The 15,618-nt window shown below is 43.9% G+C and overlaps 1 long non-coding RNA gene across 1 annotated transcript in view; it reads left to right on the forward strand.

Moving 5' to 3' along the window:
* The first annotated feature begins 553 nt into the window (after positions 1-553).
* LOC115615399 overlaps positions 554-15,618 on the forward strand; it is a 48,631-nt gene continuing 33,566 nt past the window's right edge. The window contains exons 1-2 of the long non-coding RNA XR_003994036.1: positions 554-1,431; positions 9,751-9,879. This is a non-coding gene — a long non-coding RNA (uncharacterized LOC115615399). The remainder of the gene's footprint in view (positions 1,432-9,750; positions 9,880-15,618) is intronic.

A 15,618-nucleotide genomic window follows, 5' to 3' on the forward strand; every position in this document is an offset into this window, starting at 1 on the left:
CACTGATGGATTTCTGTGGCTCCCACTGGAGATTTTCAACAGGACACTGAACTGCACCAAATCTGCTGCGTCAGGGATGTTCCTGTCTCCTTTTCTTCATGCTCCCCCCCTTCCCTGCTCTCTCTTCTGTCTCATTCCCCTCTTTCAATGAGAAGGGCCTTGAACTTCTGGTAGACACTTGACATATGAGAGAGAGCACTGAAAAGGAGACCAGACTGTATTTTATAAGAGATGGTTAAAATGTATTCTCAAAGTACTGTTTTGTAAAAAATGGAATGTGGTCGTGTGGACAATAGAGCAATTTCCATGAAAAATTCTTACAGTAGTAAAAGGATTCACTTCTTTTTGAGGCAGGGAGAGACTGCAAATTCATAGAATCATTTTACACACTTACCAGGTCTGCATTTCCAGCTGATTTTTCCTCTTGTTTCCTCCTTTTGTTCTTTTCCTTTTTCTTCTATGTTTATTCAAGAAACAAATTAAAACACCAAGCACAGTAAACCAGTACCTTTTAGACTTGATTATGACTGTATTAATTTTATAACCAAACCAGTGTGTTTGGTTGGAATCAAGTGGGCAAAAAACTGAAAAATTGGAAATATTTGGAAAAAATTTCTACTATTCTTTGTAGAAATGAGTATGGGTTTTGTGGGGAGAAGGGAGACACATCTTCCTCTTTCTCTATAAAGAAAATAGGGTTTTGAAAGATACATTTTAATGGACATCGATGTCACCGGTGAGTACATCTGGATCCAGCACCGGGTCTGAGATCATCAGAAAAGGTAAGTTAATTTTTCCATTGTTGGAATTGTTTTAACTCCTTCCCCCTTATATTTTCCCTTTCATTTGTTATCTCCTTCAGAACTGAAAATGGGCCATTCATTGTTGCAAGGGGATTGGTCTCCCTCCCTACCACCCTCCTCCATCCCCACCGGGTCCCTCTCTGCTGGGGCACAGTTGGAGTTCAGGGTGTGCTGCCATTCCCTCCAGCCCCATAGACACACATGCTCAGGGCGCATCCCACATTTCCAGCAAGGCTCAGGCTGTCCAAGCGAGTTGCATATCAGAAATGACTTTTACTTAACCTAGGAGGCCCCCACATCCCCTTTAAGTTGTTTTTTACTGTGTCTTTGAGTGTGTAATGTGCTCCATAAACAAATAACCTGTGTTTTTTTAACTGGGTCATTATGAGTTGAGTTGTACTTCAAGCACAGGACGCGGGGAGGAAGTGGTGAGAGCAGGAGCAGAAGGGGAGACAGCGGCAGCCTCAGACCCAGAGGACTGCGAGGAAGCAAATTATGGATGGCTGCCAGAACAAATGAAGAGCCTTTGGGGAAACCGTTTTGAGGTCTCATGGAAAAGTCAGAGAACGGAGGTTAAGGCAGGCACAAATAATGTCAGACCTCCAGGAGAGCCGTTTGCCATAGGCAGGTAGGTCCAACAAGGTTTCACCCATGCTTCCAGGTGGCCCATTGCCATCTTGCTCAGTTATCAATCCTCTGATGAGGTTATCTATGAACACCAAAGCCAGAGCCTCTGGACTTTTACTGTCCAGAATATGAAGCATTACAAAAATAAGGGGGGGTGGGGAGGAAGGAAAAAAAGACCTTGGAAATAGCAGTGACTTTGTAAATCTCCATATGTGGTCTACCTCTTGGGGCCAGAATGAGGATCCTCAAAGGCATTTATGTGGCTAAAAGTCTGTGAGGCCTCGTCAAAGCACAATGTTATGTTAGAGAGAGGAACATCTGGGAGAAATCCTGTGCGTGTTTCCTCCCAGGTTGATCTGTATGAGTTTATGGCCCTCTGGCTTGTGTATTGGATTTTACCTTTTGGATTTAAATCATCACAAAAAACATTGTGAGAAAAAAATGTGTATCTCAGCTTCTGTGTACTCAAAACTGAATGAAAAAAAGCTCATTTTCACACGTGATTTCTCTAGGAATTTTAGTGTAATAAGTCCCCATTTTATTCCACAGATGACAATGTTCAGTGTTGTTTTGGATTAGTTATTAGTAATCTGCAGTTTCAAAGCCTGCAGGCGGCACCCAAGAGCACTGAATATGAATTCTCCAAACTGGCCAAATTCTGATCTCAGTCACGTTACAAAGCTTTGCTGGCTGATGGAGATGAGTGTCTGATCTCATGTTTTAGGAAAATGAGGCTTCCCCAATTTACAGCTGAAAAAAAACCCCAACATGGCACAGCTTCTTTCTCCCTAGGACTGATGACTTCATTTTGCTGTTCAGTGGTCCATGGAAGGCTTTTTGGGTGCTGGCTTTAGGAGTGGATATGGTAATAGAGACCGCTTGGAATGAGCTGAGGACTGCAGAGCCTTACCCTCATTGACAGGAGCAAGAGAAACAGCTCACAAGCACACCAAAGCAAAATGTGCAGTTACAGGGATACAGTGGGGATACAGTAGATAGGATATCCTGCCAAAATGCTGCCTAAGTAGCCATTAATGGACATCTGAGTTTTGCTAAATAATTAATGTGCCTGTTGTATTTTTTTTCTTATAGATCTTTCAAGAAATTTGGTTTCTGTTCCTTTGCATTTGGTTTCTGTTCCCTGAAATGCTGCTTTTGAGCCTGTCTTCTCAAGCATTTATGGCCAGTGTCTGTAAGGCAGTTTTCTAATAGTAGCTTGTCTGGTACAGCCAAAAAGCCTTTAGCTCCAAGTGTGCAATTATAGAATCATAGGATAGTCAGGGTTGGAAAGGGTCTTAAGATCATCTAGTTCCAACCCCCCTGCATTAGATAGATACCTCCCTTTGTTCTCATGGTCTAGTTTGGTAACCAAGGCATAGGCCACTGAAGTGGACTTGACAGAGACAAGCTATAGGTCAGTATAATGGGCAAGTGTTGTCATTTGACCAACACAAATAAAAACTTTACCAGAGCTTTAAAAACTACAAAATGAACTGTCCGAATCCCAGAACTCAAGGAGTTCTTAATAATACTCTTTTGTCCCTCTCCCCCCATGAAAAATGGCTATTCTGTTGTTGTCTGTACTGAAAATATCACTGGCTTTGCAATCTCACCTTACAATCTCACACAATGCAGGAATCTCACATAAGCGATGGGATGTGGAAATGCTGGTAACAACAACACCCCCCCCCAGAACATAACTGGTCCTTTTCCACTTTTTCCTCTGTGTCTCTGTGGTTGGGCTGGCTGCCCCAGATGACTGGAAAAGGCTCCCACAGTGCCTGAATACCTGGGGAGTTTTGCCAGCTTTGTCGAAAATCCTGGCTATGGGTGTTGGGAGGATCTCAGTTGTAATATAACAACTCGTATTCTTATCTTCTTATCACCACTTTGGTTTCAGCTTGCAGTTCTCAAAAGGAAAAAACCCTCTGAGAGCTGGAGCAGCTCTGCTCTGGAGCCAGGCTGAGAGAGCTGGGCTGGGTCAGCCTGGAGAAGAGAAGGCTCCTTAAGGGGAGGCCTTAGAGCAGCTCCAGTGCCTAAAGGGGCTCCAGGAAACCTGGAGAGGGGCTTTGGACAAGGGCCTGTAGGGACAGGCCAAGGGGAATGGCTTTAACCTGCCAGAGGGGAGATTGAGATGAGCTCTGAGGCAGAAGTTCTTCCCTGTGAGGGTGCTGAGGCGCTGGCACAGGGTGCCCAGAGAAGCTGTGGCTGCCCCATCCCTGGCAGTGTTCAAGGCCAGGTTGGACACAGGGGCTTGGAGCAACCTGCTCTAGTGGAAGGTGTCCCTGCCCGTGGCAGGGGGTTGGAACTGGATGAGCTTTAAGGTGCCTCAGCCTTCCCTCATGGCACTGAGTGATCTCAGCTCTGAAAAATAGCAGGTAGGTCACAAACGAAGGTGTGAGCTTAGCTCCAAATGATGGTCAGTTCTCTGGAACGACCCAAACCTTTCAGCATATCCGCTTAGGACAAGGTGTTCTTCCTCTTGTGAAGCACAAAGGAAGGAAATGTATCTTCAGGAAATGTTTATTGTACCCGTGGATTGTCTGGAGCAAGGTTCGACAATACCCGGAAAAAAAAATCTCATGAAATTAATATCAAAATAGGAGGGGTTCTTGACAAAATGCACGGGTTGGATGAGCTGGAGGAAAAAAAATGTGCTGTCACACTCTGCGCCGGTGGCTCAGGGTGCAGCTGATGGGTGACCCGCGGGCCCTGCTCTCTGCGGGCCAGTGAGGCAGGAGGCACTTCCCTGTCCCCATCCTCTCGGCTCTTTGCATGTCTCAGAAGAGCCATTAGGAAACAGAACAAGGGAGATACTTAGCACTGTTAATGTTTACATGCTGGAAGGAGAGATGCTACTTAACACCTAACCCAGAGGGGTGATTTAAACCCCTCTGGAGCCACCAGCTTTCTTCAGACTTTGGGAGATGTGTTAGACACCATTCTTTCAGAATACTGTGGCTCAGCTCCCCCTCCTTTGTTCTACCCTTACCTTTCCTAGCCTTGGGGAGCCGTAGCAGAAACCTTGAAGGCGACTGGTCTCTGCAAATGAAGCCTGGGAGATTTAATGTCTTAACTAAGGCTGAAGGGATTAAAAAGAAAAGAAATATTTAATTTAGTTCTCTAAACCTCTGCCCAAACCTGTCATTCTATTAGACACTATCAACACCCCACCACAGAAACACCCCCAGCGTTAGTGCAGAATCCCATCCCAGGCTGTCCCTCAGCCTGCTGCAGACCTGTAACCTTCTGCTCCTTCAGGCTGGCTCCAGCGTACCACACTGCGGGTCTGACTGGACTGCAAGGAGCATGGAGAGAGGCTTCCACAGAAACCTCTAAATGGGTTTTAATGTCTCCCCACCATAGGATTCCTGGAATTAATTCTGTGTCTGGCTTTTGAGATCGGGGACACTGTGTTAAGGAAGATGGATGCCCCTGAGAAGTATTGAAAAGAATGAAGGGATGACAGTGGTGGTTTCTGTAGGGAGCCTGGCTGTGGGGGCAGAGCAGTAAATGTGGTTGGTTGATTGAGATCAGATTTGAAACTTTTTTCCCCAGTGGCAACGCCCATGTAGTTATTTATTTATTTTCCCCTTTTGCTTCAAGGCTCCTCACACCACCACTGCATTTCATAAATCCCTGTGATTACAGAGCTAGAAGGATGGCATTCTTGGTTTCCTCAGAGGCCAGGAGTCTATACCCACAGGAGACGGATGGGAGAAGTAGCCAGCGAGCTTTCTATATTATTGCACAGGATTGCAGGAACTGGTTTTGGTTTACACCGCACTGGGGGAATGCAGAGTCTGCACAGAGCATCTCCATTTACTGCTTCCTCTGCATGCAGCCAAGGCAGGATTGCTTACACTCCCTCTGCGCACTTACTGGGGAGGGAATAATGTCGTGCCTGTCCAGCAGAAGACACAGAACCACTGCTTTGCATTAGCTGTGTCCATTATCCTGCTGGTAGAATACAGACCCAAAAGCTCAGGAGTGCTTCATGTAACCGTGCAAAGCTGGCGCAAAAGTCCAGGCTTGTTTAGTTCCTCTCTCCACTTCCACTTCTGTGCCTCATCCCAGAAGAATGGCTTCAATAACCACATGAAAAAAGCTTCCCCTTACTTTCTCTTGCAGGGCAGCAGTGACTGATGAGACTTTGAGACCCCCAAGGTGTGGATAGTAAATAGAGATCATTGCTGCAGGATGAGGCAGGTTGTGCTGCAAAGTTAGGAAGTGGTTTTCCATAGTTTAGAAGATGATTTTTAAAAATAGGGGGTTTAGTTTCCATTTTTTTCATGGCCCTCAAGGTCAGCAATGGAGTAAGAGCTGGATTTAGATCTAGAGTCATCCCTGAGCATTGAAGAAAAAACACACAACAGGCGTATTTGATTTTGGTGCTTTGCTTCATCATGCTGCCTTGGTAGTGGGGCTGCTTGTGGTATTGTGGGGACCTCTGATCTTCCCTCCTCTTCCTATCATTCACCTCCTCCCCAGCCCTACCAGAGTCAAATATAAACTTCCTTAAAATGAACCCAAGATTCATTCCACTTGACCAAGCCTGACTTCCCAGAAAATAAACAGGGAGAGCAGAGCCAGCCAGCCCCCCTTCCAGAGCTGCCGGCCTCCAGGGAGGCAGCGGATGGATCCAGAGCAGCTCTGGGCCTTGTGCAATGGAGAAGAAGGTGCCAGGGAGAGGGATCCCACCTAAGGGACCTCCCAGGGTCAGTATTGCTAAATGCCTTAATTTTCACAGTTCTGATTTCTTTTTTTCAGCCTCAGTTGTATCCTGGATAACTGGACACAGCAGTTGCCTTGCCCTGATAATGGATCTAAAGGAACCACGTCAGTAGCATGTATGAGTGCTGTTGGTAGAAAAGGGCTCTTTAGAGCTCAACACTTAATTGGCAATAGCCAATTCCCTTTTGGGATAATTTTTACTGTTGCCCTTTGTTTTCTTTCTATTAAAATAAAACAAACAAACAAAAAAAGGCAACAAAGCAAAACACCATCCCCAAAATGCTGCATTTTCATTAGAAGAATGACTAAACCAAAGAATAAAATGTGCTGAACAGTTTTCCAGCTCTGTTTTGCCTTCAGAGTGGATTGAATGCTCCCTGGCAGTGTTCAAGGCCAGGTTGGACAGGGTTTGGAGCAACCTGGTCTAGTGGAAGGTGTCCCTGCCCGTGGCAGGGGTTGGAACTGGATGAGCTGTAAGGTCTGTTCCAACCCAAACCAGGCTGGGATTCTACGATTAAATTAATTTCTCCTATGCAGAAGCTGCCCAGTGCCTCACTGACTGGGATGTGCCAGTACTGCACCAGCTAGACAGGGAGGTGGATGAGCGAGTGGACACTGGAAAGGCTTCAGTTCCCGCTCTCCAGGGCAGTTCTCCCAGACAGTGGACGTCCCCCGGCCGCTGTGCCAAGTCTCGTGTGCTGGGACGCTTTGTCCTTCAGTGTCTGGTGGAGTACTTTTAGCTGCCCTAAAGCCACAGGATCAGCCGTGACCTTCTGAACTTGAATCCCACGTTTTTGTGTTAGACTCGCAGCGTTCCCCATGTGATCCCATGGGAGCAGCTCATGTGCAGGTGTTGTCTACGGTGCTAAGATGATTCTGTCTGAAATAACACTGGAAAGAAACAAATGTAGACAAAATAATAAATACACCTGCATAGGACTCCCTTTTCTTTCAGGTAGTAGATGTTTTCGGACCAAGGTCAGTGTTATCTGATATGTCCCAGATCCACACTCTTCCTGTGCTTGTCACCTTCTCTAACTCATGATGTTTATCTGACTTTCCTTTCTCAGGACAGGTATCTTTGATCTCAGCTGGCCTCACACTTAAACACTCTCTCTTGCACTGAAAGCATCAGCTTCTGATCCTCTCTAATCTCAAAACATCCTGTAGGTTTGTGTGAGTCTCTCAACTTTCTTCATCCTACCAGCAATACCTGGCTTGTTATTTAAAAACAAGAAATGGTGGAAGTAAGTGAGAGCACCTTCCCCCTGCGCCAAACTTGCTCTGTACGGACACAGATCTTAAACTAAGACAGCTAAAATGTCCCTTTCTGTTAGTTACCTGCAGTAATTGGCAGTAATCACACAGTGCTGAACTCAGATGCCTTCCTTGGTGGGTCTTCTTGCTTTGTCTATTCACAGGCTCATATTCACAGGCAGCCTTAACAAGGGCAAATGTAGTTAATGAAGATTGGACAACACTTCTGCACATTACTTACTTGCTGCTAAGAATAACATTGGAAATTTCAAAAACAAAAACACAGAAAAAGATTTATTTTCATGTTAGGTTTCAATTTGCTGCTATTTTCTTTACTATCTGCTGTTTTCCACTCTATGCATTATCTATTCAAGCCAGAACAGATTACAGCTAATTGTTAGGCCCCTCTGTTTTTCCTTCTTACTATTTTATCTCCTAAGCAACTTTATTTGGTACAAGACAAATAATCTGAATTCCTGAAGTCAGAAACAACGAGTGGGAGTCCGGGAAACTGGCTGCTGATCTAATGCAGTTTTTGGGAGTGTGGTTATGGTTAGAAACTCTAAATATGGCCCCATATTACTGTACACACGGTAACTGCGCCCTGTGTGTCAATGTCTGAGTCACAGTAGTGGACTTTACTGACAAAAACATGTTTTACTACTCTCGGCTGTAAGGAGTTGATAGAGTAGGGAGTGAACAAGACGAGCTGCTACATCAAGTGTTACCAACTGAATGACCAGGCTCGAAGTGCACCCAGGTTGTGCTGTTGGTGAGAGGGATAAAGCAGCACAAGGGGCATGATTTGGCAAGCAGATGAAGGGAGTGGTGTGTTGGTGTCAGGTGAAGATGCCAGTGAGAGGGGATTTCTACCGGGTACCCCTGGGAGGGCCTGTGTTGGGGTGTAGTCAGGATGCCCATGGGAATGAGCCGATTCTCCCTTTGTGAAAGTGTTTGAAAGGTTTTGTTCCCAGCCCCGTGCACAACTGAAGTGCCTTTCCAAGCCCTGATGCTGTGAAACAGGATTTTTACCCTGTGGCTCGCTCTCCCCCTGCTGCAGGACAGGCTCCTTCCACCAGCAAGTGAACTGCAAAAGCTTCACTTTTTAGACTTACAAACCGAACTGATCAGTATGTTACTGACAAAAACTAAATGAATATAATGTTTTATAAAGCCCCCCTTTTTTTAATCTTTAAATAATATGTATCACCGCAGAGACCAGCTGGCATTCCCATACTGTACACGTTCATCCTAACCTTTAGTATTGACTGACTCATGCAGCATGCATATGCAAGAGTTATTAATGGAAAGTATTAAATGAATTCGTTTTAATATTTGGTAAATAGGAGGTGTCTTTGTGCTCGAATTTGTGTTTCAAATGTCTATGTTTGTGTTATTTATATTAATATATTTCATGGGCTGTTTAATAATAGTAGCAATTAAGATAATAACAATAAATACTAATAATACTGAGCTCTTCTGCTTTTCATCAAAGGAGGTCAAGACTCAAGGGTATACCTCTGGGGCTGGTATAATGTAGATCTGATCTCCTCCTGGTATTTCTTTTTGTGGAAAGTTAGGAGTATCATGCAAAGCTCAGATCGCCTGTATTTTGGCCTCTGGAGTGTCTCTTAGGCATTATAAATGCCAGTAAGAAACATAAAATTGGAAAGAAAACAAACACCAGGACATCGAAAAATATAACCACAAATACTGACCTATTTGTGCTTTTGTTCTGATTTAGCAGAATGCTATTAATACTATAATTAAAGCTATTTTGTAGCCTGGGGGGTTGAGCACCTGACTCTTATTAGAGCTGGATCCATAGCGTGTGGTGGAAAAAGCAAAGGAGGACAAGAGAGGAGATGGCCCAATGGAGAGCACAAGAGGGCACAGTGGCCCTTGTGGTGCTCTCTTTTTGCCTGGCTTTTTGCAGTGTTGGGGAGCAGGGAGAATTCAGGCCTCTTTTGACATGGCATAAAGAATTACGGGAACACAGCTGATCAGTTGGAGCTGTATAAATGGAATTTTGTCAACTTGGTGGATTGTTTACTAGACTTATTTTTTGGTTAGTTGTGAAGGTCAAAGGTATAATGTGATGACTGTATCAGAGAAGGTTAATATGGCAGTAAGCCCCACCATCAACAGGCAGTCATTAGGAAAGGTACCTTTTCTGTGGAATAAGATACAAAATGCACATTCCAGCAGGTGTTTTCTGCAGTTTGCCTCATCTATTCCACTAATCTTCTACCATATTGTGCCAATGGAAACTAGTTCTGTGATTTCAGAAGCAATGGATACTAATGCTGCTTTTCACTTTCTCTTCAAGGAGGATATATGTTTCTGCAAAACCTTCTTCATGTGACTGGTCAGAAATGACTCAAGCAACACCGAGAAGCATTGGCTGAACCTTAAGGAACCTCACACTGGTGGATGCTGCTGAATTGAGAGGTCAATGGTGAGCATTTTCATCTGAAAAAGTTAGTGTTGTGAATAGATATTTGGAAAAGAGATATTTGGAAGGCAGTGACACAGAAATAAGCAGGATCCTATCCCAGATGTTAATCTGAAGTTCAGAGATCGCAGTTTTCCTTAGATGTCTCATGCAGGATGCTTACTCGTAGGGGCAAACAGCCTCCCTGTCCCATGGTCACCTGCCTCTGTTGCCTTTTGTGGAGGGGAACTGAGCTCAGAACCATTCCACAAGAGCAAGTCCAGCATAGGGCTGCAAACAGTCTGTTTTGGATTTGTTCAGTCACTGTTTCTGGCTTTCACAGGAGGTTGCAGGAGGGGCCTTTACTATGGGAATTGTGGCTGAAACCTCTGAGTGCTGTAATCCAGGCCATGACATTATCTCACAATTCAAAATGAACAACCACCTGGGGTTTTTTTGCAAAGAATCGCTCATCCTCAGGTGTCCCATCCATACTAGCTGTAAGATACAACTTCTCCTCCCGTCTAAACCACCCTCCAGTGGTTTCTTACCCTCCCAAAAGTCAATCACTCTGTTACTGTATATGGAGATGTGAAAGGAAGACGTGACACTGCGCTGCTTGCAAAATAGTAAAGAAACAAGATCATTAACATCTTAATATCCTGTCCTGACATCTCACAAATTATTTTAGACTTCATAGCCAATGTAAACAGGTTTGTTTTCAACTCCCCTAATTGCCTGCTAATTGAGAGCAGATGCAGGCCTTAACTTTGGGCAGATAAAGAACAGCCTCTTCTCTGGGGCTTTGCATCTATCATGAGGTCTCTGATGTATGCCTGCAAGCTTCCCTGGTTAGTGATGCTGAGGCAGAGAGGGATTGGAACTGCTCCTCTTGAATCGCGCTGGAAACCTCAGTGAGACAGAAGGGAAGACAGAGCTGTGGGACTCATCAGTAACATCATCATCATTATTGTTTCTTTTCGTACTTCAGTGCACTTTCTGCAACAGTGTAGGTCTCCTTCTGGGGGGGGAGTTCTCTGAGTTATAGATGGGTTTCTCATTATGATAGAAATCACTGGGTTTATGAAAAATGCATTGCTGTCATATTCCATTATCTACTTCCTCCCATGCTGCAATCCTGTAGCTTGCAAGTCATTAGATTCTTTTTCAGAGTTCCTTTGAAATAATCCTTTCAAAAAACACTATTCATTGGGTATGACTCTGGAGAGATGCTGTCTGGTACTAAAGCTGTCTTTTAGTTCTGTGAGGGAGACCTGTAACAACAAGATAAGTGCATGTATATTCCAAGTAATGTCTGGAGTTTGCCGCCTCCCATTAAATGCAATAGGAGCTCACAGTTCAAATGGTAGAATTTTGCTTTGTAAATGTAGGAGAAAATGTAGTGCAGATATATAGGTAAATTTGCATTTGGTAGTGATTTAATGTTCCATGGTCTATTTTAGTTGCAACTTAAATATTACATTAAAACCAGCAATAAAAAAAAGAGAGAGAAGAAAAAGTGTGCTAACTGCTGGGTTCAGAAGGAGTGGATGTGATTTTGTTCTTGCTGTCAGTGCAGCAGTGAGCTGCCTTTTACTTTCTCCTCTTCATTTAGCAAGTCAGCAGCAGCAGTTAAATGATAGCCCTCTGGTCTTTCTGCAGGACTGTTTTTGCAAATGAAAGCAGGAACTTCAAATCCTTGTGTTTTTCCAGTCACTTCCAAGGTGTTCTGTGAATTTTAACATTTTTGCATCTATCTGCAAAAAGGTGGAGGGCACGTGAGTAATTCAGGGTGAGAAGTGCCCTTTGAGCAGGGAGGCTGCATGGGTTTGTACCACTGGGTTCAGGAGGTCAGAAAGGGATGTTAAAGACAGAAAAAAACCCAGCCAAAAATCAAAACCAGTTTGTTGGTTTGTGAATGAGAAATGGGCAGACAAAAAGAGGGAAGGATTTACATCACAGTGTCATTCAGAAATACCTAAAGCACCTGACATCTGGGTTATGAAACATGATTCAGTCCCAGAAGCACAAAACCTTCAGGGTTTCACTGTGACTCTTTCACGAAGCCCATTTTCTCTCCCAGGGCTGACTCCAGGCCTGCCTGTGAACACAGTCACCCTCCCGACATTATCCTTCTCTGGAAAGTTGCCATGGACCTTGCAGAATAAAATCCTGATCTAACAGGGATGTGAGAGGTTTAATAGGAGGGCAGGGGGCTTGAAGTCAGTAGCACAAGGCATAACAGACTAAAGCAGCGGTCCATTAAATCAGCGCACTGGGGCCTAGGCATTTACAGTCACACAGTCAGATGTTTCCAGTAATTATTTCCCCATAGCATTTTTATTAGGTGCTCCATAAATAATATTCACTGCCACACTCTTCTCATGGTCTTCTATAAAAAGAGAGGGAGGAGAGAAGGGGAATTCACTTTACCTGCAGCTGGATTTTGAGGTAATTCTGTCTTTCAGTCCTATTGAAGCAGATAGGTACGAGCTTGGAAAATATGGGCAAATCAGTTCCTCACTGACCAAACGTTGTTCCCTAAAACCGTCATTGCACTGGCTTAATGCAAGGCAAGTTTCTATTTCAGATTTAGATTCATCTTCTTGTCATGGGACCCATACAGACCTAGGGTGAACAGCACATCAAACAGCACTGCCTGCTCCTCTCTGGAAGGAGTTTCCCAAAGCTCAACACTGTCGCTGTGTGTTTAATCTGGTCTGTACATGCAGCACCTACTGACAAATGCTGGCTTTTTGGTGGAGGCTACTGTGGAAAGGCTTTTTCCAGAAAATACCACTGCCTTGTCTGAGTTACAGTATTAATGCTAAACAACACAGCTTCTTTCCTGGCACTAGGACTTGTGTTTTGCAAAGGGCTTTTACTCAGATATTTGATTTTCAACATCAATTTTCTAGCCAAAGTCGGATTCCCCAAATAAACTCAAGGATCTGGGGACATATTTTTTTACTTACTGGACTGCGATATTGGGACCAACCCCAAGCAGGACTCAGAGGAGCAACAGTAAAAGGAGGTGGAGTAAATTCAGATTTGCTACTACAAAGGTCACAAACTCTTCCACCTGGGTGTGCAAAACCTCTCAGCAAGCAGCAGGTGAGACCTACCCACAAGTACAATACTTCTGTCCAAGCTGAAATTCTGTTCTTCAGTGTAAATGTGCACAGGGAGCACAGAAATTGGTAAGAGTTGGTCAGAAAAGAGAGCTTTAAGCAAAAAGGACAGGTTTGCTTATAGAAACTCGGTGTCTGCTCAGGTTTGGTGGCCTTGCTCCTTGGTTGTCTCCACCTGTGTATATGAGGGTGCAGTGCCAAAGGGCTGTATTCCAAAGGGAACAGAGTATTTTCATGCAGCTAATTGTCAGTGGACTAGTGAGATCTCAGCAGCCCTGGTGGCTGGATGGGTTATGTAATATGGTCATTTGACCCATGATCCAAGCCTAGGAGACCTAACACCTTGTCTGTAGAAGAGGCATGCACTCTGCCAGGAGCAGGTTGCTGAAGCTGGAAGATGCTCTGCTCTGGCCATCACTGTTGCAATGCCAGGGGACGTTGTGTCAGTAGGAAAAGACGAATCATCTGTTTCTCAGAAAATACCATCCCCAGATACTTTCTTGGTTCCTTTTGTTCTCTGTTTCGTTTCTGGACTGCTCAAGCTGGGGAAGCTGCGGCCTGAAATGAAGTATGAACCCATTCGATATAACTGTATGTATCTATTTAGTGGTGTAGGAAGACTCAGTTCAGTGAACCCAGGCCATTGGCATTTTATAATTTCCTCTTGCTCCAGCAGGTAAGGGATTAACCCATTGTTATTCCTTGCTAAAGGAACAGAGAAAAAGATACACTGTGTAAAGACCCTGCTTTCTTAAAGCAATAATAATCCATTGGGTTTTTAAAGAAATATTTGATTAGAACCATAAGGTTTCTTTTTTTCTGAGGGAGAGAAAATTTGAAATCCGGAGTTTATTTTTCCTTCAGCGTCTCTCTGAAGAACCAACAGGAATTGAGCTATTTTTTTTTCTCTCTCCTGTGTTTGTGCCTACTTATTAAACCCACATGTGGCGGCCTCGATTCCTCGTGTAGGTGCAAAGAGCTTGGAGAAAAAGGAAAAGCAAAAAAGGTGTAATCCAGTCCATTGACCTGTCTCTTTGCCCTTAGGACTCCTTTGAACAGCTGTGAGAAAAAGAAAAAGGGGGAGGGGGGGAGGAAGGAAAAAAACAGAGGCAGTTTAACAAGCCAGATCCAGATGTTCATTTCATACACACACCCTGAACAGCTTTTGCATGGTTTATTTCAGTTTCTGAAGCCATTTTTCACCAGCCTGTTTTCTCAGCTGGGAAACTTCTGGTGTAGTGTTTTCAACAAAATATTGCATTTGGCATTACAAGAAAACAGAGCCTTTAAGACATTAAAAGGACAATCTCCATGTTTGCCTTGGCCCAGAGAAGCAGGGCTAGAGGAATTTTAGATTTCTGTACCACCCAAAGAATAGGTAAAAGAAATTTTCCACTCCTCAACCCCATTTACGTGGGAATTTGAGAGTCCATTTAGCTTGATTTTTTTTCCCCTGTTTTAAAGACTTCTCTGAGGACTTGGTGTTAGTGTAGATGGACTTTATTAACGTGAAGGAATAAGCAAAGGGATAGCAATCAATTCTCATCTAAATTCTGATGAAGCAGGGTTAAAAACTCAAACTGATGCTGAATGAATCTTATTTTTTCTTTGCAAGGCCCAGATCCTGATATGGTTTTTCACACCAACATCTCCATAACGCAGACAGACAAATTTGGAATGATTTAATACTGGCACAGTTTCTCTTTATTTACAGTGGAGGTAAGCCACATAGGTCAATGCGGCACCATGAATAGCACTGGTAGCGGTGAGGATGGTGATGAGCTGACAGGACAGTGTCTACACTGAGTTTAGAGGTACCCCAACAGCTGGCAGGTAATAAATTAGGGACGATAAAGTGCAAGTAAGAACTATACTGCTATCACTTGGCTAATCAAAGGATACAGTGTCCTTCAAAGTAAAATCCCAGCTCCATTGGAGCCAGAGGGTGATGTTCAGTTTGCTGTCCTTCACAACTAATGTACAAAACCCCTGTTTTCTACCTGTGAGTGTCATTCACTGTTATGTATTGTATTAGAGAGAGACTTGATCCAAATTCCTCCCTGTGAAGAAAGGTCTCTAACTAAGCAATGCTTCAGTGCTTTTTTGTCCGCCTGTTTCAAAAGGAGAAAAATTTGCAGATATTCTTATCAGAAATGTCACCATGCTGTACAGAGCTCATCCCCATCAGCTATGAAATAACAGCAGATGATAAGAATTGTTAATGAGAATTTGAAGACATTGAGTGTGCTTAAATTAAACAGAAGATGAGAAAACGGTAGCGTGTACCTAGAGGTGTGTGCATCCTTAAGCTTCGGCAGTGCCAGGTAGTGGGAATATTGGCATTTTGGTGTCAGAACGCCACGAAGTGGGCTGGCAATACTTGGTCCTTGAACTAATATTCTCTTCAGACAAAATAAAAAAGAAGAAATAAGTAAGAGAAATCTAATTAAGGCTTCAAATGCATTAGGCAGATTATTTAGCCAGTACAGAACTGGAGTGAAAAGCTGCCAAGCAGTACTAGTAAGTTCTGTTGAGCAAACTGGTAGTCTTTTTAAAGCCACTGATTTGGTGCAGAGATTGAAAAATCCTGGAGAAAACGTATATTGCCTGTCCATTTCAGGAGACTGCAGAT

This window comes from Strigops habroptila, chromosome 13 (assembly GCF_004027225.2).
Source record: "Strigops habroptila isolate Jane chromosome 13, bStrHab1.2.pri, whole genome shotgun sequence".
In the NCBI taxonomy this organism is placed as follows: domain Eukaryota; kingdom Metazoa; phylum Chordata; class Aves; order Psittaciformes; family Psittacidae; genus Strigops; species Strigops habroptila.